A 26445-nucleotide genomic window follows, 5' to 3' on the forward strand; every position below is an offset into this window, starting at 1 on the left:
GGGCTGGCCACGTCCCCCCACAGCTGCTGGATCCCACACAGTGGCATGAAAGAGCCCCCTGCTATGTTCCCCCTCCAGCCCCTGCACCCCACACTGCCAGTCCTTCACCCCGGCTTATACATTTGCCAGGCGTGGTTCCAGTCTCCACTCGCCGCTGGCCCAGCGGGCGTCCCTTCTGGGAGGGCAGACGAGGGCATGTTCCGGCCACTTCAGGCAGCAAAGCAGGAGCACATGGGCCGAGGCCCCCACTGCCTGGAGTGGGGGAGCCCGGGCAGGGGTCCGGATGAAGCCAGGAGAGGCCTGTGAATCTCCACCAGAGGAACATTCCAGAGGGAAGGGAATCCAGCAATGGCAAAGGGCCGGGCCCCTCAGGGAGGCTGGGGTGACCAGAGAAGGCGACTGTGAAGGATGCTGGTCCCTGGCAGGGCGACCTCCCGCCTGAGGGACGGCCGTTCCCGGGCCCTGGCTGTCCGGCCTGCGCTCCCCATGAGTCCACTGTCTCCTCCCAGAGTGGCGGTTCTCAGTGGGGGCAGGGCTGCTCCCTTGGGGGCATCTGGCAATGTCTGAAGACACCACTCACACGTGTACCCCGGGGGGGTGCCCCCTGGCGAGATGTAGTGGGCAGAGGCCAGGGACGCCGGCAAACAGCCTACAGTGCCCCGGACAGCCCCCACCAAAGAACCGCCTGGCCCAGAGTCAGCTGTGCGGAAGCTGAGAGGCCCAGTTTTGGGTCTCAGCCACCTGAAAGGTGGGGTGTTGTGTGGCCGCCAGGGCCCCGTGCTCTGGAGTGGCGTGGGGCAGAGGAGGGGTACATTTGAGGCATAGGGCAGTGGTCTGCCCTGCAGAGAAGGGAGCGGCCGGGCCTCCCACAGCAGGGCCAAGGCCGGTGCTAGGGCCCGCACACCTGCTTTCACTCTGCCGGCAGGTGTGTCCGAGGTTAAGCCACGGTGGGCGTGGCCTTCCGGACAGCCCTGCCCTATCAGCGCCTCTCCCGCAGCTGGATGCCCGGCTCAGGGTCTCCCCTTCGCTTCTGGTGGCCTCTTCAAGGTTCCAGGTGTGCGCACAGGTCCCTGCGGGGACACTGCCCCCTCCCCAAGTTCTTTTCTCTGGGTCGTGCCCCTTCTTTCTCCCCTCGCCCGGGTTAACACCCACCTCCCCTGCCTCGGCTGGGCCTCTGGACACCCACGCAAGCCCTGAGCCCTCCGAGCCTCCCCTCTGTGGAGATGGAGGCGTGGCTGGGGCCAGACACCTGATCCTGGGAGGGCCCGGAGAGGGCCAGCGAGGCTGGGGGGGGGCTTCTGGGAGGGCTTGTTTTACCTCATTCGCCCTCTGGGCTGGTGTCAGCCCCACCTTGAGGTGCATCCTGCCTGGCTCTGCTGTCAGTGTGGGCTCCTCCGGTTACCCCAGGAAACCGAAGGCAGAGGAGGGGCGCGGCGCGGAGGCGCAGAGGCGCGGGGGAGTTGAATCCGCCAGGCTGGGGCTGGTGCTACTATGCGCTGCTCCCGCGGCTCCCTCCACCCCGCGGCTCCACCCACCAGGCCTTTTCCTTTCTCTGGCTCGCAGGCGTGGGCACTCCATCTCCCTAAATGCTGGGGGTCGTCTTGGCCGGCCCCCCACTAGCTCTCGGAGCACAGGCAGACCCAGGGCGGCTGGCCTCGCCCGCAGCCGGCGCACACAGGGGATTCCGGCCGGGGCAGCGCCAGGGATTCTCAGGCCATAGTAAGGCCCCAACTCCTCGGAAAACACGCGTGCAGCGCGCACACGAGCGCACAGACGTCCACCTGCCTTTTCCTGCCAGCCAAAGCTGGGGTCCCCTTGGCACGGCCTCATGCACCCCACGTCCCTGGCCTGCACGGAGGGTGCCTCGGTCTCCGCATCTGTGAAACGGGGACCCAGCTGGCACCCACTGCCTCGCTGGAGCTGAGGCCTGAGCAGCCCCCGGCTGCCCCGCCCGCCCCGCCTCACCGCTCCAACCAAGCGGGGTTGCTCTTTCTGGGGGCACCTGGGGTTTGAGAAGCGCAAGACCTCGCGCCGTCCCCAGCAGAAGAAGGAGTGTTTTCAAAGTCAGCGCTGGGACTGTCCCCCGCCCCAGGCCTGCAGGGGCGCGCAGAGGCGGCCAAGGGGACGCGCGCAAATTCCAGCCGCGGGCGCCGACCCGCGGGCTCGGGGGGCGGAACCCTCGGGCCGTCCCCGCCTCCCTTGGCCCCGCGCGGGGGTCGCTGCGTCCGGCCGGCCGCGGGTGCGGGCGCGGGCCTGGCCGGGCCGGGGCGCCCCTCCCCAGGCGCCGCGCCCCGGTCCCCGCCCCCTCACCTCTCGGGTTTCCTGCGCGCCTCCCGCGCCGCTCCTCCCCCAGATGCTGCGCGGCGGGGAGCTCGGCCCGGCCCGGCTCCTGCGAGGATCGGCCCGGCTCGCGCTCCGCGGGTCGCGGTGTGGCGCGGGGCTCGCGGCGCCCGCAGCCCCCGGCGGCCGAAGGACCCCGCGGCGCACGGTGAGGCCGGACGTCGGCGCGCGGGGGGCGCGGGCGCGCGGGCCGGGGCTCCGGTGGGGGCCCGCGGGGGGCGCGCGCGGGGGCGCGGGCCGGGGCTCGGGGATGGGGGCGCGGGGGCGCGGGCCGGGGCTCGGGGATGGGGGCGCGGGGGCGCGGGCCGGGGCTCGGGGATGGGGGCGCGGGGGCGCGGGCCGGGGCTCGGGGATGGGGGCGCGGGGGCGCGGGCCGGGGCTCCGGTGGGGGGCCGCGGGGGGCGCGGGGGCGCGGGCCGGGGCTCGGGGATGGGGTCACGGGGGGCGAGCGCGGATCAGGGCTCCGGGAATGGGGGCGCGGGGGCGCGGCCAAGGGGTCGGAGAGCTGGAGCCGTGGGGCTGCGCGGGCGGCGCCCGGAGTCGGGGGACAGGGCGGGCGGGCGGGGGGCGCGCAGGGGCGCAGGTGCCGGGGCGGTGTGCACTGGCTCGGAGGCCAGGACCCGGGTGGGGTCTGGAGCAGCGGCGGGACGCCCTGGGCTGGAGTCCCTGGCGCGTGGGGGCCTGGGGGCCAGGGGGCGCCTCTGATCCCCTGCATTGCCAAAGACTGCACCCCGCCAGCTTGTCTTCTTTCTTCTTTTTACATTAAAGGAAAGAAAATAGTTACCATTTTCACCAAATTTGGCCTAACGGTGTATTTATTTAAAAATTAGAATTATTGTTTCTTGGCGAGACGGTGGGAATTCCCTGTGTTCGCGAATCCCAGTTACACAACAGTGTCCGCGACGGCCGTCACGTGCTGGACATCGGCTCCTCGGCCTTGGTCATCCTCGGCTGCAAGTCTGCACCCTTGACCAGCCCAGCCAGCTCCACACCCCAACCCTGGCGGCCGCTTTCCCCCCTAAGAGGTCCACAGCGCTCCCCTCGCCACACCATCCCCGGGGTGTCTGTCCCCCTCCCTTAGCCCCGTGTCCTCCCGGCTCATCCTTGTCGCAAGGGGCAGGATCATCTTTCTTTTTTGAGGACCCACCCTCGGGGCTGTTTTCCGCAGGGGCTGCCCTGTTTTGGACCCCACCAATAACACCAGGGTGCTCTTTCCTCCACAGCCTCACCTGCCCCCGCGCACCTCCTGTCCTCCTGACAGCCGCCCTCCTGACAGGTGCAGGGGGCTCTCCTGGTGGTTTGGGTTTGCCTTTCCCTGACGATGAGTGATGTGGGCATCTTTCTGTCCACCTGCTTACCACTGTATGACTTCTTCGTGAAAACACCTATCGAAGTCCTTTGCCCATTTTTACTTCAATTTTTACTTTAATTTGGCTGTGGATACCACTGCGTTTATCTATGGGGTGGTTTTACTGCTCTCCTGACTCTCGCGGCGTGGACATCCTGCAGACACAGGGTTAGGGAATTAAGAGTGGATGGAAACATCTCACAGTTAAAATGAAAACCCAAACTAAGTAAGAAAAACACCTCTAGCGCTCTGCAGAGCAGCGCCAGGCAGAACCGGGGTGTGCGGCTGGGCCGAAGACCTCCTTGTACTGAGGGTTGAGCTGGGGTCTTGGCTTTGTGGAGAGGCCGAGAAGGTGAGGTACCTGCAGACTTTACATAATCTTCGCTGTGTTAGGGGGAGAGGATGTCCTGAGCAAACTCCATGCAGGCTTTGTGGACGCCACCCCCACTCCAGGCCAAAGCATCAGGACATTGGGAAAGACAAATCCCGTCACCACCCAAGGGAAGGTGGCTGGGACCTGAGGGTGGGGTTAAGCAGCCAGGTTTGGGATAAAGCCAGACACGTGGGCCTGGAGGGGCGCCCTTTTGGCTCTCCGCCAGCTTGAGGCTCTCAGCCAGCTCTCAGAGTGCCACGGGGTTTCCAGGTCGGCGGCCCGGGTAGGACGCATTTAAGATTTTATTTCCCTATTTTCCCCCTGAGTTGTCCATTTTCCTCATTTCCCCTTTCCTTGTAAATAAACCTTTTATGAACCTTCTGTGTGTGCCTGCAGTGGAGTATTCGTAAGTCCCTTGTAAGCGCGCGGGTGAGGACCCACAGCCAGGCCACCCGCTTTATATCGGGGCTGCCCTGTAACAACTGTTGCAGTGTGTGGACAGTATTGTGCGTATAACACGTCTGCTAAATACTGCATTTGGCCTTTTTATTTATCTAGTAATTTTTTTTACTGCAGTAACGTTGGTTTACAAGATTGTATGTGATTCAGAGACACAGGCGCACACCTCCTCAGATGTATGTTACTACGACCTTTCTTAAAATCCGGTCTGTTTGATTTTCTGTTTGTTTCGGCTTCTGACCTGTGGCAGGTCAGTGTTAGAGTATCAGCATAGCTGACACAGCCGCCGGCGTTAGGAAACCCTTCCAAGCCTGCAGGGATCAGGTGTGAAGTTTCTCTTCGGCTCCCTGTCTACCAGCGTGGCAAACCTCTAAAAACCCTCTTAGGTACTGACCCGTAAGTGGCGGCGTCACCTCCCCTCGGCCTCTGCCTCCCTGTTTGTCCCCTGGCTTCTTGAGATGGAGGAGTAGAATTTAATGAAGATAGGATCTGGCGTGTCATATTCCCGGGAGGGTGTGTGGTGGGGGCCGACTGGTGGCTGTTGAGAGTATTTTACAGCTGGGAAATTCCTCGAGTCCCAGATGGGGGTAACTGCAGGCGGATTCTGCCCATCCTTCCATAGAAAGGGATATTTTAGTTAAGTTGTATTGTCTTGTAAATGCCCATCTTTTGTGGAGCCCCTTTAAAACAGGTGCCCCTAATTTGCCACTTCTCTTGCAAAGGCACAGACTTTCCTGCCTGCCTTTTAAGGAGTGGCTGCATAGCTATTAAGACTTGGTGCTGTCTCTGCTCATTTTTTTCCCTTCTCCACTCCACTCAGCCCATCTTCTCTCGTGCCTTTGTTCAGGCGGATTCCTGACTCAAGTGCATGCGTGCAGGGGGCGCCTCGGGCAGGCCCGAGGCACAGCGGCTCAGCCTGTGACATTACCAAGCTGTGACCTCAAAAACTGACAAGGTCCGGGCTGTCTGCAAAGGTTCCAATGTGGGATTTCTAAGCAGGTACTTTGAAGAAGCAAGAAACACCGTTATCATCTGGTTTTATGAATTTGGCAGTTGTTCCCATGTCTATCTTGGGAGAGCCAGTGTTACTCCTCCCTCTGGGCACCCTCCACCCACCTTCCCCTGCCAATGGCCGACCCCTTCTCCCCGTCTCTTGCTTCCCCCCTGTTCCCTCTGGTAGCCAGTATATAGGCCCTGAGTCTGAGAGCTGTTTTTGCTGTGCCTCGCCTGTATGTTTTAAAATGTGAAACCATCTGCAATCTGTCTTTCACTTTCTCGTTTAGCTCCTCAGCCTCACCTCTGTGAGGCCCATCTCTTCTGCCCCCAGAGGCACGTTTTCATCTTTTTAAATAGCTGGGTGCTACTCTGTGGGGAATTTAGGCCACAGTCTCTCTCCGGTGGTCTGCCCACGGCCCTGAGGCCAGCTCCACAGCTGGGTGGCTGGCCGTGCCGCCTGGGCGTAGGCGTGCGTGGGCCTTTGCATTAGGTCTCATGTTCTTGGGTAAATACCAGCAGAGGTGCTGCTCGAGCACGTGGGGTCGCCATTTTCGGTGAGATGTTGAGAAAAGAATGCTCATCCATGGTTGGCGGGAATGCAGTGTGGTGCAGCCCTACAGGAAACAGTATGGAGATACCTTAAAAAAGTCTGATTTTTTATGATCCCACATACCTGCCAGGCCCCCTTCCCGCGGATGGCGGCAGCCTTCCTCCTCCGTCCCGCTCCACTGACCTAGGACGCTAGCAGAGTGCAGGCTCGGGCCAGCTTGGACCATCCTGGGAGGGCCTTGGGGGCTGTGCGGGCATGAAGGTGGCACTGGGCTGTGAGCCAGGCCCTGGTCCCTGGGGACCCTTAGCCCCCCCAGGATGTTTCCCCTAGACCAGACTTCTGATCACATTTCTTCTTGGTTTTCTGTTGGGCCCTGCACCTTGGTTTCAGTGGCGGGAAGCTGCTTGGTCTCTGCTCCTCTCCGCAGGGCCCTGGGGTGCTGACTAGGATGACTTCCCTCCTGGGGGATATTGCAATGCCTCATTCCTGTCCCGCTAACATCACTGTCAACAGTCAGGAGCCGGCAGCCTCCCATGTCTGCGCCCCCTCCCATGCCATTGCTGCTCTTGGGTGACCCCACATCTGTAACCCCCTGACACCTTGTGTTGGTTTTTCTCTTTCTGCTCCTCCCTACCCCCGGGAAAGCCCCTGCGGGGTGGGGGCTCCTGCTAGCTCCCCTAATTCCAGGCCCTTAGTGAGGGCATGAGCTTCTGAAGCTTCTGAGCAGCCTTTTCTTTTCCTAGGAAGGGGCGGGTGAGAGGGTCTATGGAGGGTCTGACCAGGGGCCTGGCCTCCCCTGCAACCCGCCTGCAGTGCATGGCGGCCTGAGACGCGTCTGAAAACCCAAGCAAGCTGAAGTTTCGTATCTAATTTTGAACATGTCCTCAACAGATGAAAGAGGCCTGAATTCTTTAGGGACCAAGTTGGGTCAATAAGAGGTCTGCCCCGCACTCACCCAGTCAGTGGCTGTTCCCGGAGAGAGGAGGCGGGTGGGGCCTGGGCCAGGTGCCCCAGTCCACGTCCCAGCTCCCTCAGGTGCTTGTTCTGCCACCATGGGAAGGCACTTAATTTCTCTGTGCCCCAGTTTCCTCGACTGAAATGGAGGTGGTCAAAGTCCTTGTTTCCTGGGGCGTGGGTATGAGGACCTCATGGTCCCTTATGGAGAAAACTCCGGAACAGCCCTTCCCCCTCTGGACAATATTGTTTGGGATCAAGAATGACTTAGGAAAATATCTCCTTTCTTTTGTTGGATTAAAAAAAAAAAAAAAAAAAAAACCAAAACCCAACCCAACCCGGTTTAGAAAGGAATCGCCCAAAAAATGGTGCCCGGACTATTTCGAGCAACAGCAGACTCGCTGGGATGACGCGACCGGTGTCACGGAACCGTGTCTAATGTGTTGTTGACACTGTGGGCACCAGCCCGTGTAGTTAGCCTCCGACTCTGCATTATCTGCAGCCCCTCCCGGTGCTGCTGTTGAAGTGTGCAGCTGCTCTCTCTGCTGCTTGCTCCTCTGACCTCGCCAGGCTCGGGGCACAGGCGACCAGGCTCAGGGCCTCCTGCACAGCCCCGGCCTGCCTGGCCCCCGGGCTCAGGTTCTCCGCACCTGGGTGTGGACCGCTCTGTCCAGCAGGGCAGCTGCGGCTGTGTGGACAGTGTGGTTTCAGGGCCTTCTCCCGGCTCCTCTCTCCTTCTGTGCCATTTATTTGTGTTCCGGAGCTGCCCCTTGTGTCCTGCCTGCCAGATCTCATCTGCTTTTCTGGTGCCCGAGGGCATGAGGAGGGCGAGGGGCCGGAGGTGCCGGTGCCTGTGCTGGGGGAGCTATGCTGTGTTCATTTGTTCCTGCAATGGTATTAGAAGTTGCTTGCGGGCTGCACTCAGGTCCGCGATGCCCCCCTATTCAGGATGTAGCCTGGAGGCGTCACATTTTTCTTTTCTGTTAAAATTATACAGTATTCCAAACTTCTGCGTTCAGACACGAGAGTTAAAGAATAACAGACAGGCCGTGCGAGTCCACAGCGGCTCGATGGAGTGCCACGTCCTGGCTTCTGATCTAAAAGATAATACAGCATTGGGGCGTCACGGAGGCTCCTGCGCACACCCCGGTCCTCCGCCCCCTTCCCTTCCATTATCCTGAATTGCTGCTTCTCTTTCCCCTGCATAAATATGTAAAAAATATGTATATTTTATATATAACCACTTCAGATATAGAAAAATACAGATATATGGGAAATTTGTATATAAAGCATATACAAATAACTTATTAATATGTAACTACCATATATGTAAACTATTAAATATATAAACTATTTACATATATAAATGGTTTATATAATTTATATAAAACAACTGAATTTTTAATATTCATGCATATGAAGTAACTATATACAGCATAACTTATTTATGATATGTCCACAGTGTATAGTAATAATGTAATAATGCAGTGTATATACGTATATAAAATCAGTCTATGAATGGCTCCTATCTTTTGCTCATTTTTTATTTCGGGGTATCTCTTTTCTTTTTGATGTATAGACTTCATTGGGATCATCTTGAGCCTTCATTTCAGTATTATACATCGCAAATATCTACTAGTATGTGGCTTGCGTTTCTTTAATTTTGTTGATCAATATTTTTTCACTTTTAATTTGGTCCAATTTACCAAAATTTCACTTGTAGTTTGTGCCTTTATCTCTCCTAAGGTTTTAAAAGTAGTCTTGTATTTTCTTCTAAATGTCTTCAAGTTCTGCTTTTCACATTTAGGTTTCAATACCCCTTAGATTTATTTTTAGGATGTGTATTTGGTTTGAAATATTCATTGTGTTTTCCTCTTAGCCACATCTATGTATACATTTCAGAGTTTCAAAACATACATTTTTTCCCCCCATTATGTTTCTATGTTGACATTTACGTTCCTACACATGATCCATGCACAATTAAAAAGAAAGTTTTTCTTTGTTTCTCTACATATTTATTAAGTGTACTAGTTTCTTTTTTTTTTCCAAAGATTTTTTTTTAACGTTTATTTATTCATGCATACAAGAATGGGGTACAGGCCAGATGTGCAGGAGGGTGAGAGGATTCACCAGAGACAGAACAGAACAGGCAGACTGACTGAAATACACTGCTGAGGGGAGCAGCGGGCGAGACAGGAGAGGTCTGCCGCGCCATGTGGGTGTCTCCCTGGTGGGCCAGGATGGAACCTGTGCTGCAGAGGCTGCGGACAGCGTCACAGCACGGCGCTCAACTGCCTGCGCCACCAGGGGAGGCCCAAGTGTACTAGTTTCTTAATCAAATCATGATTCTTACTATTTTTTGATTTGCTTACACTATACTTTCTGAGAGGAAGATGTAAAAATACATTGATCCCGTGTTACTATCAGGTTTTGAGTGATGTGGTTTGAGGCTCTGTTGTCGCAGCTTACAGGTTCATCAAGGACCTGTATTACAGGAGTATGTGGTCAACTGCCGCTTTTTAATTTTGAGTATTAATTTCATTCAAAAAGTTTAAAATTTACTAACATGTTACATATATATCACTGTATAATTTTTTAATTTTTAATTTATGTATTTTTACATCATTGTTCTGTCTCCTCTCAGGTGTCATCCCCATAAAATCACCACCGCCAAGACACCCGCCATCTGTCACCACAGTCATTGTGCTCTTCCCCCGCTTTTGACTCCTCTCTCTCCCCATCCCCCGCTGGATGCCTCCGATTTATAGTTTCCCTGTTAGTTCTGTCTTTTTCCCTCCTGACCCCTTGTCTGGTCCCCTGTGCTTCTCCTGTAAGTGAAACCATGTGATATTTTCCTCCTTCCTTCTGACTTACTTCACTGAGCGTGATCCCTTCCAGCTCCATCTGTGCTGCTGCGAACGGCATGAGTTTATCTTTTTTGACTGCTGAGTAATATTCCATTGTGTAAATAGACCGCATCTTCTTGATCCACTCATCTGTTTTGGGGCATTTAGGTTGTTTCCATATCATAGCTACTGTGAATAGTGCTGCGATGAACACAGGGGTGCAGGTTTCCTTTTGGATTGATGTTTTTGTGTCCTTTGGGTAGATTCCGAAGAGTGGACTTGCTGAGTCATATGGCAGCTCCATCTTTAGTAGTTTGAGGGTCCTCCACACAGCTCTCCATAGCCATTGGACCACTTTGCATGCCCACTGGCAGGATCACCATATAATTAATACAAGAGCTGCACCGACAGCATTTAAGTTGTTGTAAGTATACAATAGATTTTAAGTCTGTATCTGCGTAGGTGCCGCTGGGGTCCACTAGCTCTCTAGTTGCCCCTTCTGCAGGCGTCGACCTCTGCTCCACAGCGGCTTCCGCATCCCCTCGAGCTCTGATCTTGGTTTCCCTTCAACCTGGGTTCTTTGTCTTTTTTTAATTAATAGTATGGTTGATATGACATCAGCATCATACCTTTCACCCACAGAGGTTACAATTCAGTGGACCGCAAATCCTTTTTTTTTTTAATTGTGTTAAAACAATGTTGGAGGAGGCGTTTCCTGCGTATCTGGGGCCGGGTTTTGTTTACACTCCCTTGATGGTCTTTGCCACCATAGCAGTGACTCGCTGCAGCCCCAGGCCATTGGACTCAGGTAGTGAAATGTCCTTCTCTCCGTTCCCGGCTTCCTCCACTGAGCCTGTGCGGGGTTTTCGAGTGAGAACTGGCAACAGACACAGGGAGGTGACTGGAAGATGATGTTTGCCTGATGCATCTTCTTTTCCATTTCAGGGACGGTGGTGTCCACAGATCTGCTGAAAAGCTGAGGAGAAGTGGCCTGAGGAGAGAAGGCCTTGCCTGGAGGTAAGATGAGGAGGAAACACCAGAGCAAGGCCGGGGTGACTAAACCGCCTCCTGCCCCACACAGCTCTTGTCATGCTTTTGGTATGCACGTGGGGCTGCCCTTTGGTAACTGTTCCTGCCTGTAGAGTTTTCTCCAAGTAGAAATAAAACTCCAGTGAGGAAACATTGTGTGGAAAAAAATTTTTCCTTTCAAAATATTCAGAGGGGGAAGCATATATTGACCGAGATTGCGGGCAGAACTGCGTGAGCCTCTGGTATTTATGTTGTGTTTGCTGCTTTGGAAGGACACATCACTCAGAGTAACTGTATTTGTTTATTTGCCCAGTGAATGTGTACGTACCCTCGGCTTACAATAAAGTACCACAGAGCTAGTGACTTAAACAACAGACATTTGTTCTCTCACGTCTTGAAGGCCAGACTGAGATCAGGGTATGGGCAGCATTGGTTGTTTCTGAGGATTTGCTTCAGGCCTTTCTCCCAGCTCTGGGGATTTGGGGTCAATCTTTGATCTTCCTTGGCTTGTGGAAGCCTCACCCTGACCTCTGCCTTCTCCTGCTGTGCTCTCCTGTGTCTGTGTCCAGTTTCTCCTCTGTGGAAGGACACCAGTCAACTGCATGAGCGCCCCACTCGGCATGGCCTCCTCTTATCTAAGTCCATCTGCAATGACCCAATATCCAAATGGGGTCCCATTCCGAGGTGCTGACATTTGGGACTTCAGCATATGAATTTGGTGGAGCGCATTTCCATCTACAATAATAAATATTTATTAATATAATAATAAACGTTTACTGAGCATCTGTGATGTGAAAAGCGCTGTGTGGGGTATTGAGATTTAAATGACTGTGAATCCAGTGTTTCCTTCCTCAGGTTACTTAGGCAGAGTCTGTGTAACCGTGACATGGCGGTGCTGTGGAGGGACATGCCAGGAAGGGGAGTGGTCAAGTCTGGTTGCTGGGGGAGACATTTGCATCTTTGCTGAAATCTATATTTATTTTTTATTTATTTATGCATACAAGAACTGGGGTGTAGGCCAGAGGTATGGGGGAAGAGGGTGAGAGGATTCGCCAGAGAGAGAGTGGGGAGCAGAACAGGCGGATCTACCGAAGCACACTGCTGAGGGGAGCAGTGGGGAGACAGGAGAGGTCTGCTGGGCCCTGTGGGTTGCTCCCTGGCTGGGGATGGAACTCAGGCCACAGTGGCTGGCGATAGCTTGATAGCACTGAGACTTTGACCCCTGCGCCACCAGGGAGGCCCTTTGCTGAAATCTTTACAAAATACCAACACAGGGCCTCCCCGGTGGCGCAGCGGTTGAGCGCTGGGTTGCGAAGCTGCCTGCGGCCTCTGCGGCGCCGGTTTGATCCCTGGCTGCTCCCCGGCCACCGGAGGAGGGTCCCACATGGCGCGCAGCCCTCTCCTGCCGCCCGCTGCTCCCCTCAGCAGTGTCCTTCGGTCCTTCTGCCTGCTCTGCTCCCCGCTCTGGCTCTGGTGAATTCTCTCACCCTCCCGCACTTCTGACTGTACCCAGTGCATGTATAAACAAACAAACAAACAAAAATAAATAAATAAAAACATGCCTCTATTAAAAAAAATTATTTAAAAAAAAATACCAACACAATTTTAATTCCCTACTCCCTCTCTGTTTCTTCCGCTTTCCTGAATTTCCCTTCTGAATTCCCCAAAATCCCTAGTGCAGCCCCAGCTGCCCTTCCTTCCACCTAGCAGCTCTCTCTTCTATGTTGATTCAGTTCCTTCCTGCTAGTGTCTGTCTGTTGCAGCATTTCAACTCTTCCCTCATTCATTACCATAATTCTGCACTGGGAACAGTCTGGAAAAGGCAGGATTCCCGGTCGACTGGGAGGGGACGAGGCTGTCGTATCCCTGTGTTTGCTGTTCTGGACACAGAGCAGGCTGTCAGTGACATCTGCCGGAGAGCTTGCAGATAGGCGGAGAGAGTGAAGGCACACTGCAGCGAGTCGAAGAGTAATTACTTATTTGGTGGACAAGGCAGTGAAAGTGGTGAGTGGACATTACTTATTCCAGAGCTTGATTTGGAGGGGAAGGAAAATGAGGCCCTGCGGCTGTTGGGTGACTGAGTTGAAGTCCTATAAACATGTGTTTGGGAATGCATTTTTGTTTTGGGACCAAATCTAAAGCAGAAATCCACGTTGAAAGGGGCTGTTGTCTCAAGGGAAACGAGTGCCTGCGAGCTGCTTGGCTTGGGATGTCTGGTCACTGGAGCCGGTGAGGGAGGACTTCCCCCTGCCGGGGGGGTCCTGGGCCCCGTTACAGGGACAGGTTCACTAGAGTAGCTTGAAGGTGGTGGGACCGGGATGGGGGTGCTAACGCGCATACACCTTGGGGGAGAGAGAGCAGGGCATGGGGCAGACGTGCAGGGGAGGGGTGTCCTCTATCTTACGGTCCTGGACTCTGCCCAGATGAGGCATTTCTGATGATTCGTTCCACAAATACTTGTGTGTCTCCTGCTGTTTCCTTCCCGGTGTGCTGGGCCTTGCACATACTGGGCTCGGGGATGCATCCCGGCAGATCCAATGCCCCCTCTTCCCTCTGCTGGTGTTTTCCCGGCTGTGGCTGCCCAACGGGAAGTGGCCATTGGCTCTGGTGCTCGAAGCTGAGTGATTTAGATCGGGAAGCTGGACATTGGCTGCCACGATTTCCCTGGAGGGACATGGACAGCTGGCCCCCTCTGCCCGTAAACTGCCCTGCACCTTGGTGGTAAGGGAGTCGTGCTGCGTAGACGAGACTTGTCACCAGTGTGGAAGGTGCTCCCAGGTCAGGATTGTGAAAAGGTCAGTTTAAATCCAAGCAGTGGCCGCTGGGATGTTGCTCGCTGCCGCCTTCTGCGCTCGCCCGGCACCTGGTGTACCAATGGCCGGTAGGATGTCGCTGTCAGCAATGAGCCTGCACTGGGCTTGGGGGGACCATCTCTAACCTGCACACTCGTTATGCACAAATGCCCGTTGTGAAATTTGTTTCTAAGGTGTCAGGGACATTACTTAAAATTGCTTTTTAATTGATGTGTCCTTGCATTATGATGTTAGCTGTTTCGGGGGCGTTACAAATCAGTGTCCCTGCAGACCACATCGGTGGGCCGCTTGCTTCTGAGGAAGATGGTGGCGATGCTTACCCACCCTCCCTTCCCGTCGCTGAGTGTCCTCAGGTGCCTGCCCAGAACCTCCGTGGCTCCTCTGGCCAGGGTCGTGGCTGAATGGGCTTGGAGGATGGGGTAAAAGCTCCTGGCTACTGTGTCAGTCACTGTTTGCTTCATAGAAAGGGGTTTTCCTCTCCCCAGGTGGTGAGTTTTATTATCAGGTGTCTTGGTCTCAAAGTTTTGTGCAGAGCCTGACACACAAATCTCTTTAGGCCATGTGACCTCGAACCCAGGGGAGAAGTGAGGTTCTAATTCGATTAGGCTTCGATGAGTCTCTTCTCATGTGTCGTCTTGAGGACCTGCAGCCAGTAATGGCCGGTGATGTGACCCCGTGCAGGGTGACAGTGACAGGAGTGAGCTCACCACCTCGAGGCAGCCGCCAGCGTCGAGGCTGGGCCTCCCTGCGCAAAGCGACGGCTGATGTTTGGATTTGATGTTTTGCTAGTTGGTAGATTTTCGTGGTTGTCGTCTGTTAGGATGGAGACGCAGCTGCGAGGGATGACATGCGTGCAGAGGAAGAGACCCCCAGTTAGAGGTTGCAGGAGGTGAGGGCAGTCTCCATGTTCATGGAGTGTGAAGGTGGCGAGTCCAGGGTTGTTCTGCTTCTGAAAGAGACTCCTGCAGTGTAGATGGACCACGTCTACTTCTGACTTTTGTGTCTGGACTGCGAGGTTTATTATTGTGTGCGCACCATTTTCTGGAGGAAGTTTATCTTCCAGCCTCATCGTGGTCACATGCCTCCCTCCCCAGCCCATTACCTCCTGGTCTTTCTTCCGTGCACGGCTCATCCTCCCTTCATGCTGGAGCAGCCTGATGAGCTTCTAAACACTCCTAGTGACATCTTCACTTTGCCTCTAAGAACCCAGCAGCGCCTTCCGTGTGGGGTATGGAATCCTGCTATTGCTCCACTTCCTCTGAAATAGGTCAGGTACGATTTTCCCCCGAGAAATAATTGTTCTTATAAAGCATAAAAGTAAAAATATCTAATGCACCAAAAAAATATTGACTTTCCCCACCTCCATCCCTTGTGTTCCCTTCACGCTTTCCCTCCGTCTCCATCTTAACCTCAGACCCTCAGGATGTTGATTAATGTCCACTGGTCTTGGAAAGTGTTTTGTGCGATCAGATTGTCTGCTGTGTAAATATCCAGTTTTTGTTTTTACTGTTCTGATTCAAAATGGCTGTATTTCCCCCTTCTATGGCTGTGTAGTATTCCATGGTGTGTGCATACAGCACCTTAGTGATTCAGTTGTCCTTCCATGGACACTTCTATTGTAAATGTATCAAAAACTTTTTTTTTTTTGGTTTTTAAAAATTTTTATTTATTTATACAAGCACTGGGCACAGTCAGAGCGCAGGAGGGTGAGAGGATTCACCAGAGCCAGAGCGGGGAGCAGAGCAGGCAGAAGGACCGAAGCACACTGCTGAGGGGAGCAGCGGGCGGCAGGAGAGGTCTGCGCGCCATGTAGGACCCTCTCCCAGCGGCCGGGGATTGAACCGGCGTTGCAGAAGCTGCAGGCAGCTTCGCAGCCCAGCGCTGAACCGCTGCGCCACCGGCGAGGCCTTGTATCAAAAACTTTTGCAGAACAGTCTCATTCCATGTAAACTGTTTTTATGTAAGAAAATATTTAACTTGGCATTTGGAGACATTTGTTCATTTCTTTTTGTTCATTCAGAACCTTCCATTGGGATTCTGTGTGCCACGTACTGTGCATAGGCAGATGCCGCAGTGAGGAAATACCGAGACTGGTTGCCTTTAACCTTGTAGCCAGGAGCATCTGTTCCATCCTTCTGGAGTTATGAACTGGTGGTGAATGGTGGTCTCAGGTTTGCACAAAGAAATAATAACATAGGATCCTATTAAAAAAATTGACAAAACCCCACACAGCGGGCATCAGAAGTAGTAAGTGCGGGAACGGGTCTGCTAGGACTGGCTATGAGGGCTCAGGTGGAGCAGCAGAGCAGAAGTGGGTGAGGGTGGAGGCCTGGGTTGTTGCACACATGACGGGACATTGCACCAGAGGGAAGGACCAGTGTGTTCAGGAGCTGAAAGGGAACAAGAGTGACCCAAGGGTAGGAGGGATACATCACTCAGGTCATGCATGGGCTGACTGGCGAGCTGCTCAGTGGACTGTCTTCAAGGCTGCCTGAACTTCTTTGTCAAGATATGAGATTTCAGGGCCTCCCTGGTGGCACTATGAAACAATCCACAGCCTCTGCAGCACAAGTTCAATCCCCGGCTGGCCAGGGAGCAACCCACATGGTGCAGCAGACCTCTCCTGTCTCCCTGCTGCTCCCCTCAGCAGTGGATTTCAGTCAGTCTGCCTGTTCTGCTCCCCGCTCTGTCTCTGGTGAATCCTCTCACCCCCCACATCTCTGGCCTGTACCCCAGCTCTTGTGTGCATAAATAAATAAATCTTTAAAAAAAGAAGATATGAGATGCCAGGACCCAGAGTTAAGTGCATCACATGCAGCTGTTTGTTCAGGGTGGTTCATAGCCAGTGAAATGGGGCAAGTCTTGGTTTCCAGAATGATCATGCTCCCCTGGTCAGTTTGTCTCTGGCCTCTCCTCCCTGCCCGTGGTTTGCATCTGAACGCTTGTCCTCTGGAATTCTGTGTCAAGGCCACCCAAGCCATCTAGGTTGATGGCTCTGCCCATTGGCTGGGTTGTCCAGATGATCTTTGAAGGAAATCCCTCATATCTGCTTCCAAGTGTTTTATATGGGGATAAAGAACACCATCCTTCCTTTGTTTCATCAGATCCAGGCAATCAAAGAGCTTTTCCATGTTTTTCAACTGTGGTTGATTTCACCTAATTATTAGCAATCCTGTTACTGACATCCTGCTGCACGCACCATTTTTTTTTTTTTTTTGCTGTGTTACTAATTTGCTTTGTTCAGTTTTTGAAGAAAAACTGACACAGGACAGCAAGGGGCACTAAAACTGGCCAAGGACATGTCCAGATAGTTTAGCAGTCACTGTCTGAGTTCTTTACCTGCACGCACAATTGTAAGACTACTCAGGCTCAGGGAGCAACAACAATGGGATTTAATTAACAACCCAGGGAAAAACAAAGAGTTACTGAGGGCACAATAAGAGCCCCGTGTCTGATGTTTTTCAGCCCTAAACAGAAGCAGCTAAGATGGCATCATCCTGCCACTGATGATGCGGAGCTCCTCTCCCAAATAGTAGGCCACGTGTCCAAATGGCATCTTCCTGCCTCTGCCAACCAGGAGCATGCGGCAGCCAGACTCTAGGCCAGGTTCTGACTCACAAAGACAACAGAAGATGCAACAGGAGATGCTCCTGGAGCTGCCAGGATGCCTCAGCGCAGCACCAGACAAGCCACACTAAAGCCAGCAGCTGCAGTGGCTGAATGACCAGACAAACGGCCCCACTCACGCAGCTCAGCGAGGCCCCGGCTCTGGGTCTCTGCCTTCTCTGCCAGGCTGTAACCACAGCAAAACTGGGAACAGTTTCAATTGCTCCACTAGTTGCAAAGTCTCAAAACTTTTCCCCTCCGAGGTTGGCTGCTGGAGACCTCCACCTTCAGAGACCCAGAACAACCTTCTGGATGATTGGCAAGGTGGGGGCCCAGAGGCCCTGACCCCAAATGCTGAAAATCCGAAAATGGCTGAAATCCAAAGACTGCCTGAATCCATGCCCCCTTCTGCAGTACCTTATATTACTTATCCATTGCCCCCCCCCCCCATGCAATACTTTTTAGCATTTTTCCTGGGGCTATCTGTCCTCACCAGCAACCCCCTCCAGGGGGTACCACCTACCCATAGCAGCCTGTGGCTTCTGCTGGAGACCAGCTCCGGTGAAAGGGTTGAGAGAGGAATCCGATTGAGCCGTACAAATTACCAAGAAATGACAGACACAAAACAGAGTTTAAGTGGGAGCCCGGGAATGCAAGGCCTCTCGTTTGTGCTCAAGTGTCCCGAGTGCCTGGTGCAACTCCTTTTTATTGATACATGCAGTACCCCCCCCTCGGGTTAATTACTAGACAACGAAGTCTTCTCTTAACATTTGGCCTTGTCGGGGCACACATTCCCCGCTGTCAGGTAACATTCTGTTTCTAATCTAGTTTGTCGTCTAGACACAGCTTCGCAGACAAGGAAGAACACCCCGGCCTGTCCACGGGCCAGGGCTCCCACATGGGCTCCCACATGGGCTCCTCAGTTTCCTAGCCACGACCTTGATGTTCTTCTTGTCTCAGCACTGCCGGCCTTTGGGGTCTCCAACAGGCTTCAGCCACTGGTCACAGAACCACAATTCTTTCTTTTTTTTTTTGGTTTTTAAAAATTTGTATATATTTTTTAAGATTTATTTATTTATGCATACAAGAGCTGGGGTACAGGCCAGTGGTGCAGGGGTGAGAGGATTCACCAAAGACAGAGTGGGGAGCAGAACAGGCAGATCTACTGAAACCGACTGCCGAGGGGAGCAGTGGGGAGACAGGAGAGGTCTGCCTCGCCATGTGGGTAGCTCCCTGGGTGGGAACAAACTCATGCTGCAGAGGCTGCAGACAGCTTCATAGGTTATGTCTTAACCCCTTGCGCCACCAGGGAGGCCCCTAAAATTTTGTATTATTTTTTTAACATCAGTTTACTGCATTGTATATGATTTAGGGGTACAGGTTCATACCTCCATAGATATCAGCACACCACCCCCACCACCTAAGCACCCACAGTCTCCACCATAGTCCATGGGGCCCTCCCACTCTGCTCCCCATCCCTCTCTGCTAGCTTCGGTTTTGTAGTCAGACTTCCTGGGTGTTTATGGTTTAGTTTTGTCTGTTCCTTTGATTTTTTCCTCTGTATCCCACATGCGTGAAACCATCTGGTGTCTGTCTTTCTCCCTTTGACTTATTTCACTTAGTGTTATCTGCTGCAGTTCCCCCCATATTGACAGAAACAATAAGATTTCATTGTTTTCATAGCTGAGTAATATTCCATTGTGTAGATAAACCACATCTTCCTAATCCACCCACCCGGCACTTAGGTTGTTTCCATAATGTGGCCGTTGTAAATAGCTCTGCAGTGACCACAGGAGAGCAGGTATCCCTGCATTCTTCAGGTAGATGCCTGCATGTGGGATTGTCAGTTCATAAGGTAGATATATTTTTAATATTTTGAGAAACCTCCATACTGAAAAAACCCCAACTCTTAGCTTACTGAAGTAATTAAAAACATAGTTTTCAAAGAAACTCATTGTAGACAGGCCTGCCTGTATCTGCAGGCAACCTCTTTGGGTTCTGTTTGACATGGTGGATAAAAAAATTGAGTAAAATTGCTGAGTGTTATCTTGCATGTTGAGAGCAGAAGGCTCGTAGATTTGAAAGGATCAGGTCTCAGCAGCCTGGAGCTGTGCTCTGGTTTCTTCAGTTTGGGGAGCTGCAGGAAAGGCAGTTTTCTTCTACTTTAGTGGAGAAGGCTCAGCCGGAGCTCAAGTGCAGAGTGCGGGCAGAGCCCTAGCAGGCCGCACACCTGTCGGGTAAGGGGAGTTATCAGGCTTTTTCCTGCCCTCCTGCTGCTGGTGGATGCTCGGGGCCGAGGGGCATGAGTGCCTATGATTGTGGGCACCTGGGCCCAGAGTGTGGGTGTGTGCACGTGTGAGCACTCACAGCATGCGGGAGGCCAGGGATAAAAGGGTGGCATCACTCAGAGCCGAGACTATGGCAGGAGCACCACTCTGGGGCGAACCTGCATGTGGATTCCCCAGCCCCGCCGTGTTCAGGGTTATTGTCTTGGCGCCCAGAGTTCCTGCTGGTCAAACTAAAACATAGAGTCAGGCAGCAGGCCTCTTGCCAGGACCAAAGTCTTGGTATGAGGAACATACTGGCAAACCAGTCTCTGCTGAAAACAGCAGGCAGACATTATGGCTGGATTAGCATCACCAGCTAGACACCTGGTCAGGAAGTCAAGTGTCAGCAGGAAGTAGAGATAGGGTGTTTCCACCAGCAGAAACAATGGAGCCCCCCAGGCAACAGGCCCTATTCACTCCCCACTAGCTTGTGCCAGACATTTATGCACCCCCCAATCCACGTCCCTACCACACACAGACTATTCTGCACCCCCAATCCACGTCCCACCAAGCACATCCTCCCACACATTCCCCCACCTGCTTGCCCCCCTTCCCTGAGCCTGAGTCCCAGGGAATGTGAGACACCCTGGGAACGGGCTGCACTCCCTGAGGCGTGAGCCCCTCTAGGTGTCTTTCCTCTGCCCGCGCTGCTTCCAACGCTGCCACCCCAAGAGGCGGCCACTGAGAACGTAAAGTCCAGCGGGGGCTCCGGGACGGTGTCCATTTGTCCGCATCGTCAGCGAACCTGCCCCGGGCGTGTTGCCCTGACCCGCCGCCAGGGTCCCGACTCCCACGGAGGCTGAGGCAGGGCAGGGAGAGGTCATCTTCCCTGTGCCGGGAGAATGTGAATCTTGGGGGACCGGAAACGGAGCTTCCCGGCGCGAAGCACAGCGGATAGGCAGGACAGCTCCGGGGCCTCGTCGGCTTGGTGACCCTCCCTGACTCCGGGCTGTGCGCTGGGCCACGGGAGGAGACCCCAGCGAGGGCCAGAGGCCGCCTCCATCTGGCTCCGTGGCTGGGAAAATCCTACTCATCGTCAGGGGCTCTTACTGAGGCCGAGCTCGGCACCCCATTCCATCTGGGGTGCACGGAACAGGAGCAGCACGGGTCACAGCAGGAGTTTCTAAGTGACCCCCTGTGCTCCTGGGGGTGGGGTGGGGGGTCGCCTGCTCCCCTCTGGGCTCTTGCAGGTGTTGTCAGCTCTGCCAAGTGTTTCCTGGGGTCCTGGGTACAGCTGGCCATTGATTCTGTGGGCACCGCCCTTCCTGACAACTGCTGTGTGCAGGGAGGCCCCTTTGTGGGCAGGTGCCCGGCTCTGCTTTCTCTTGCGGTCCTCTCAGCCCCACAGGCGCAGCCTGGCAGGTGAGCCCTCCCCCTCGCCCTTGGGTTCTGGTCATCCCAGCAATGTGTGCCCCCTTGTCTGTGGGGGGATGTGGTGGGCAGCCAGGGGGTGTGGGAGGGAGTGTGGCCTTGGCGTGACCGAGTGTCACCCTGGCCGCTCAGCTCAGGCTCACGTAGAAGTCACGATGGGTCTTATGCCAGGGGCACAGGCCTCCAAGCCGCCCCGCACACCTTGATCCAGGAACCTGCCCGCCACGCCCCGCCTTCTGATGGGTGGGAGCAGCGGCCCTGCCTCAGAGCATTCAGGAAGAGCAGGTTTTATTTCCTGGGGTGGCAGCATCTGATTTTACATAAGTTCATTAATAAAATGAATCCTAATTTTAAGGTATTTTTCTGCTTGGGAGGGTCTGCCCCTCCCCCTCCTGCCCTGGGTCAGCCTGTTCTCAGCTGCCCTGTGGACACTGGCCACTTCTCACCACCCTCTTCTGCTGCCCTGCACCCGGGACAAGTGCATCCCTGTACCCTGATCACACGGCAGGCGCTGGCAGTAACGGACACTTGAAGACACTGCCCCTATGGCCGTTGTGCCGTCACCCTGCCCTCACCTGCCTCTCCCGGCCTTCCCAGCAAGGCCATCATCTGAACCTGGTTTGCTCCTGCCTCTGCTTTTCGTCGGAACCCGGCGCCCCTGCCAGAGCCCTGCAGGCGAGCTGTACCCTGTCTCTGCGAGGCTGTGGTTTACAGTCAGCTCTGCTTGCAGCCGGCTTGCCCCTCCCCCCGCGCCTCGCTCACAAAGGGGCACCCCCAGAGCTGGGTTTGGTCTCCGACACGCTGGCCCATGAAATGCACTGCGGGTACAAACGTGATGTATGGTCAGTACACTTGGGAAATTCTACAAAAGACAGCTTTTTAGAGATTGATTTTTCATTAGAATTATTAAAAATTATTAATGTGGCACAACTTCCAGCAAAATGCCACACCCCAGCTGTAGGCCTGATGGACATTTACACACATCTGTGCCCATGAAAGCATTGTCCAGATCACGGGATCGCCCCACCTGGCTCTCCAGGGGGTCCGGGCAGCAGCTTACCTCTCTCCTGCCCGCTGCCATCTGCCTGGTGAACTAGGTGTCAAGGGGCTCATGCGTCGAGCCCCGCTCTCCCCACGCCCCGGCCGGCTGTCCGTGACTCATCGTGGGTATGTCAGTGGTGTGTATTTTAATGGCTGTGTAACACTTCATACACCATTCTACTCTTGAAAGAACTTTCTGGCTCATGCTGATGCCATTTATCAAGTTCCTGCTCATGAATTTCCCATTGTGCTGCGAGTCCTCTGTGCTCAGCCAGCCTCCTGCGCCCTAGTGGGGGTGGGGGGTAGGGGGGTGGGGGTGGTGGGGGCAGTGGGGGGGGCTTACCCCTCCCTGTTCCTCAGCCCTAGGGGCGCGCTGCTCTGAGGACCGGCTGCATTTCCCACGGCCACTCTGGCACCTCGAGTCTCTTGCTGCAGGGACCCCTCCTGCAGCTGTGCCTGCCCCAGTGGCATCCGGGACCCCACGGGTGAGGGGTCCAGCGGGCGACGCCCTGCAGCCCCTAGGTGGTGGGGTCACGCTCTCTGCCCTCCGCACAGTCATGGGCCTGAACGTTCCCTGTTCAGGTGACCGTGCAGTTTCTGTCCCCTGGCTGGACCCAGCCGGTACAGCGGTTTTGGCCCTGGAGAAGCAGCGACTCTGAACGTTCCCGGCCGGCCGTGCGTCAGAGCCGGGCTGGGCTGCACGCTGATGGGGTGGTGGGTCTCACTGTGGTTTTATTTCCATTTCACTCATGACTCATGACGTCACCCTTTTCTGTGTGTGCCGTTTGTTATCTTTTGTGAAATACTGTTCACGATTTTTTTTAAATTGTGGGTTTTTTCCCCTATTGACTCATCAGAGGGTTTCACCTTGTGCCCTTTCAGTCCTTATCAGATTGTGCAGGGCAAATACATCCAGTGACTTGCCGTTGAACTCTCTTGAATGGGAGCTTTTGAAATTATGTTTATCCTTTTCTTTTATGGAGTTTTCTTGTGTTTTGCTTAATAATTGCCCAGGCCAAGATCAGAAAATCTTTCTTTTAGTAAAAGAAATCTTCCGCCTTTAGATTTGCTGTCTATCTGGATTTGACTTTTGCGTATGGTGTTAGGCGGGGGTCAGGCGCCTTTTCCCCAGGCTGGCCCAGCACTTGCTGCAAAGATCGCTCTTCCCCAGTAAATTGTCGTGACGTGACCACGTACATGGGCTTCTGCTTCACTGAGTTCTTTTCCCGTCGCGCCAGCCTTTCTACATAACCAAAATGTACACTGGCCCATCCCTTTCCTAAAATAAATCATTTGTTAAATGGTTGGTTATGCTCCTCTGCTCTCCGGGGGACAGGTGTGTGCCCAGATCGCCTGCCTGCTGGGGAGACGTATTGGTGCAGACTGAGTCGCATGGGGGGGGCACGCTGGCTCATGCCGTGGCTTCCTCTTCTGCGGAGAACCCTCGATGGGTGTATTCTTGAGGCTCTTATTCCTGTTGTCTTTCTGCAGTGCCAGGAAGGCACAGAGCAGGATCTCTATGATCCTGGAGCCCTCGGTGGCTTTTTCAGGCTTTTATTGAGTTTACTAGGTACCCGGCAGGCAGGGGTGCCGGGAGGTGGGCAGGCCTCTCAGCCCCTGGTGAGTCTTCACTCTTCCTGGGTTCTCCGGTGTGCTCTCGTGTTCTCATTCTCTCTTCGGCTTCTCTTTCTCTCTGCCACTCTTGTTCTCTCCTGGTGGTTCTGTCCCACTCTTAAAAGCCCCGTCTCAGCCCAGGTGTACCCACCTACATATGCCCACACCCTACTCCAGGTGCCGCTATCAGGCCTGCATTCAGGACCGCAGGGATCCTTCATCAATCCTGATGGCGGGAGGGCAGAAAAGCCTGATACTTTTTACCTTACCCTACAATCCATACCCTCAGGGTTTTCTGCCAGTCTATACAAGTCTATATACAGGTCATATATGTTTTTCTTGGCAATAGAAGCCTGCAGCCATGGCCCACAAAAGCAAATGGTGTACATCACAACATAACAAAATACAACAGAACACAAATTAGTCCAGGCAGGGCACCAACCTAGTGGCAAAAGAATTATTGGCACCAGCAGATGATCCAGCACTTCTGCTGCCGGAGGCACTGCTCATTCAAGGGGGAAACTATCCAACTGTGGTCTCGGCTGCAGCCACACAGCATCCACCCCCGGATGCGCTCACTCTTGGATTGGCGATTCTGTACTTTGCGGGTAATCGTCCAACCCTCAGGGTTTCTGTCTGCGGTCGCTCCAGCACTCGGCATTCAGAGTCACCAGTGCGACACGCAGACCCCTGCACTCAGGCCAGCCCATTGCACAAGCACATGGGTCGGTATCTGTGGATACAAGCTCTACATGCGGCCTCTCCGGGTCCCCTCTTTGGCTTGGGCTTCACCACAAGCCACGTGCCCCACCTGTCCCCCAAGGACGGGTTCCTCAGCTCCTCACTCAGCAATGAGCAGGGCTTCACCCACAGGTGATTTTAAGAGACTCACTGGCCTTCAACATTTTTAAGCTTTTAAATAGCCGCTCACGGCTTCCAAATCTGAGCACCAGCTTTTGCTTTTCTAAGTTGGCTTTTTCTCTCTCTGCCTGGCTGCTGGGCAGTACACAGGCTGCTTTTGGCCATCAAGGCCCCCTGGCCACCCCCATATTCCCATCTCCTGGGGTTTACAAACAATACCATCCTCCCCCAGGGTCCCCACAATATTACCCTGCCAAAGTTCCTCCGCCTTCTGGCAGGATTGTCAGTCCAAGTCCATTAGTCCAAGTCCATTGGCCTCTCCCTGCATCAGCACTGGCGAGCTCCGAATCGTGGTCCTTTCTTCCCCGACAATCTGCTGCCTCGGGTCGTGGGCTGGTCCTCTCGGGTGTCTCCTCCTCCAGATTTAGGGTCCTCCTTAGGAATGCTCTTTTTTTTTTTTTTAATTGAGAAACCCATCTATGGCAGGGAAAGATCTAGAGGCAAGGTTTTACCGTAGGAAGTTTTCCTTCCTCTTGCCGTGAGTTCGTTCCTTGACACTCAGACCCTTATCCTATTCCTTGGCTCAGGAGATAGGCCTTCCGTCTGTCCCACTCACTCTAGAGTTTATATCCATGGGAGTGCTCCATACAGATGTAATTAAATTTCATCTTTCTCTCCTAATCTGTCTGATTTTTTTTTCTCCACTAGTCTGAGGTGGACCAAGAAGGGTAGGGCAATGTTCCTCTGCTCTCCAAAATGTGGCGAGCTGGCCAGGTACCCTATCGAGAGGCAGTTGCTGCCCCACCCACATCCTTGCAACTGTTGTTTTTTTCCTTTTTTATAATAGCCATTTCCACAGCTGCGAAGTGGTGCCTCTTTGTGCTTTTGATTTGCATGTCCCTAATAATAGATGATGAATATATTGTCATATGTCTGTTGTCCATTTGTGTATCTTCTTTGGAGAAGTGTCTGTTCAGCTCTTCTGTCCATTTTTTAATTGAAGTCTTTCTTTGGGTGGCTGAGTTGTGTTGCATAGATATGGAACAGAATTGTAATGAAAATGTCTCTTGCCATCGAAATACCAATCTTTCCTTCTTATCACTGGGTCATTTTCTTTTCTTGCTAGCTCCACATCAGGATAATGTTTTGAAGACAGGGGCACTGAGTTGAGAATTAATGGGCTTCTTATCTGTGTTAAATTTTTTTCATTTCCAACCACAGACTGTTATGTAGACAAGGTAAATTGTGGGCAGAAAAAAATTGTCGAGTGAGCTCACCATGTCTCTATAAATGCTTAGAGTGGAATCTTCACCCATCATTAGGCCTGAGAGAGTTCTCACTTGCAGCCTTTCTTGTAGTCCACAGGTGAATCAGAGAGATAGAATTACTTTTCCTCAGTGAAAACTGAGGCTGAGGATAGGCTCCAGGTCACGTAGGTAGCTGCTGAACTGGCACCAAAACAAATGTTGGTACTGCCAGGGAGGCAGGGAGGATTTGAATGACACTCTCCTTGTTGGTTTTTCCTTACAGTGGTTCTTGAACAAGAGAATCTTCATTTTTGGCAAACACACCAAGCTCAGAAACGGATGGTGCCCGACTTCACAAACTGACTGCTCTTTGGCACACATTTCCTCTTGGAGTCTATTCTGTGGCTTTCAAACCAGAGGTTCATCTTAACCAGGGAAAAGTGAGTTATTTGATTTCGTATAGTTATAACATCAACTTGAAGGACCTTGGATTTCTAGAGAGCAAAAGATGAAAAGATAGATGAGCAAAAGATGAAAAACTCAAAAGATTTCAAAGTTACTTGAAAAAAAGAAAAAAAAAAAAAGAAAAAACCGCAGCACTGCCAGCAGGGGCAGAATTCTAAGGTAGATATGCAAATCAGAAAACTGGCCTGGCTTCTTTCTGCACAAG

At 53.5% G+C, this 26445-nt stretch overlaps 1 long non-coding RNA gene across 1 annotated transcript; it reads left to right on the forward strand.

The window, feature by feature from the left end:
• Positions 1 to 2384: 2384 nt before the first annotated feature.
• LOC311169950 lies at positions 2385 to 26179 on the forward strand. The gene is made up of 3 exons (XR_014617063.1): positions 2385 to 2488; positions 10812 to 10883; positions 26059 to 26179. It is a non-coding gene; the product is annotated as an uncharacterized lncRNA (long non-coding RNA).
• Positions 26180 to 26445: the final 266 nt, after the last annotated feature.

This window comes from Talpa europaea (assembly GCF_964194135.1).
Source record: "Talpa europaea genome assembly, chromosome: 4".
In the NCBI taxonomy this organism is placed as follows: domain Eukaryota; kingdom Metazoa; phylum Chordata; class Mammalia; order Eulipotyphla; family Talpidae; genus Talpa; species Talpa europaea.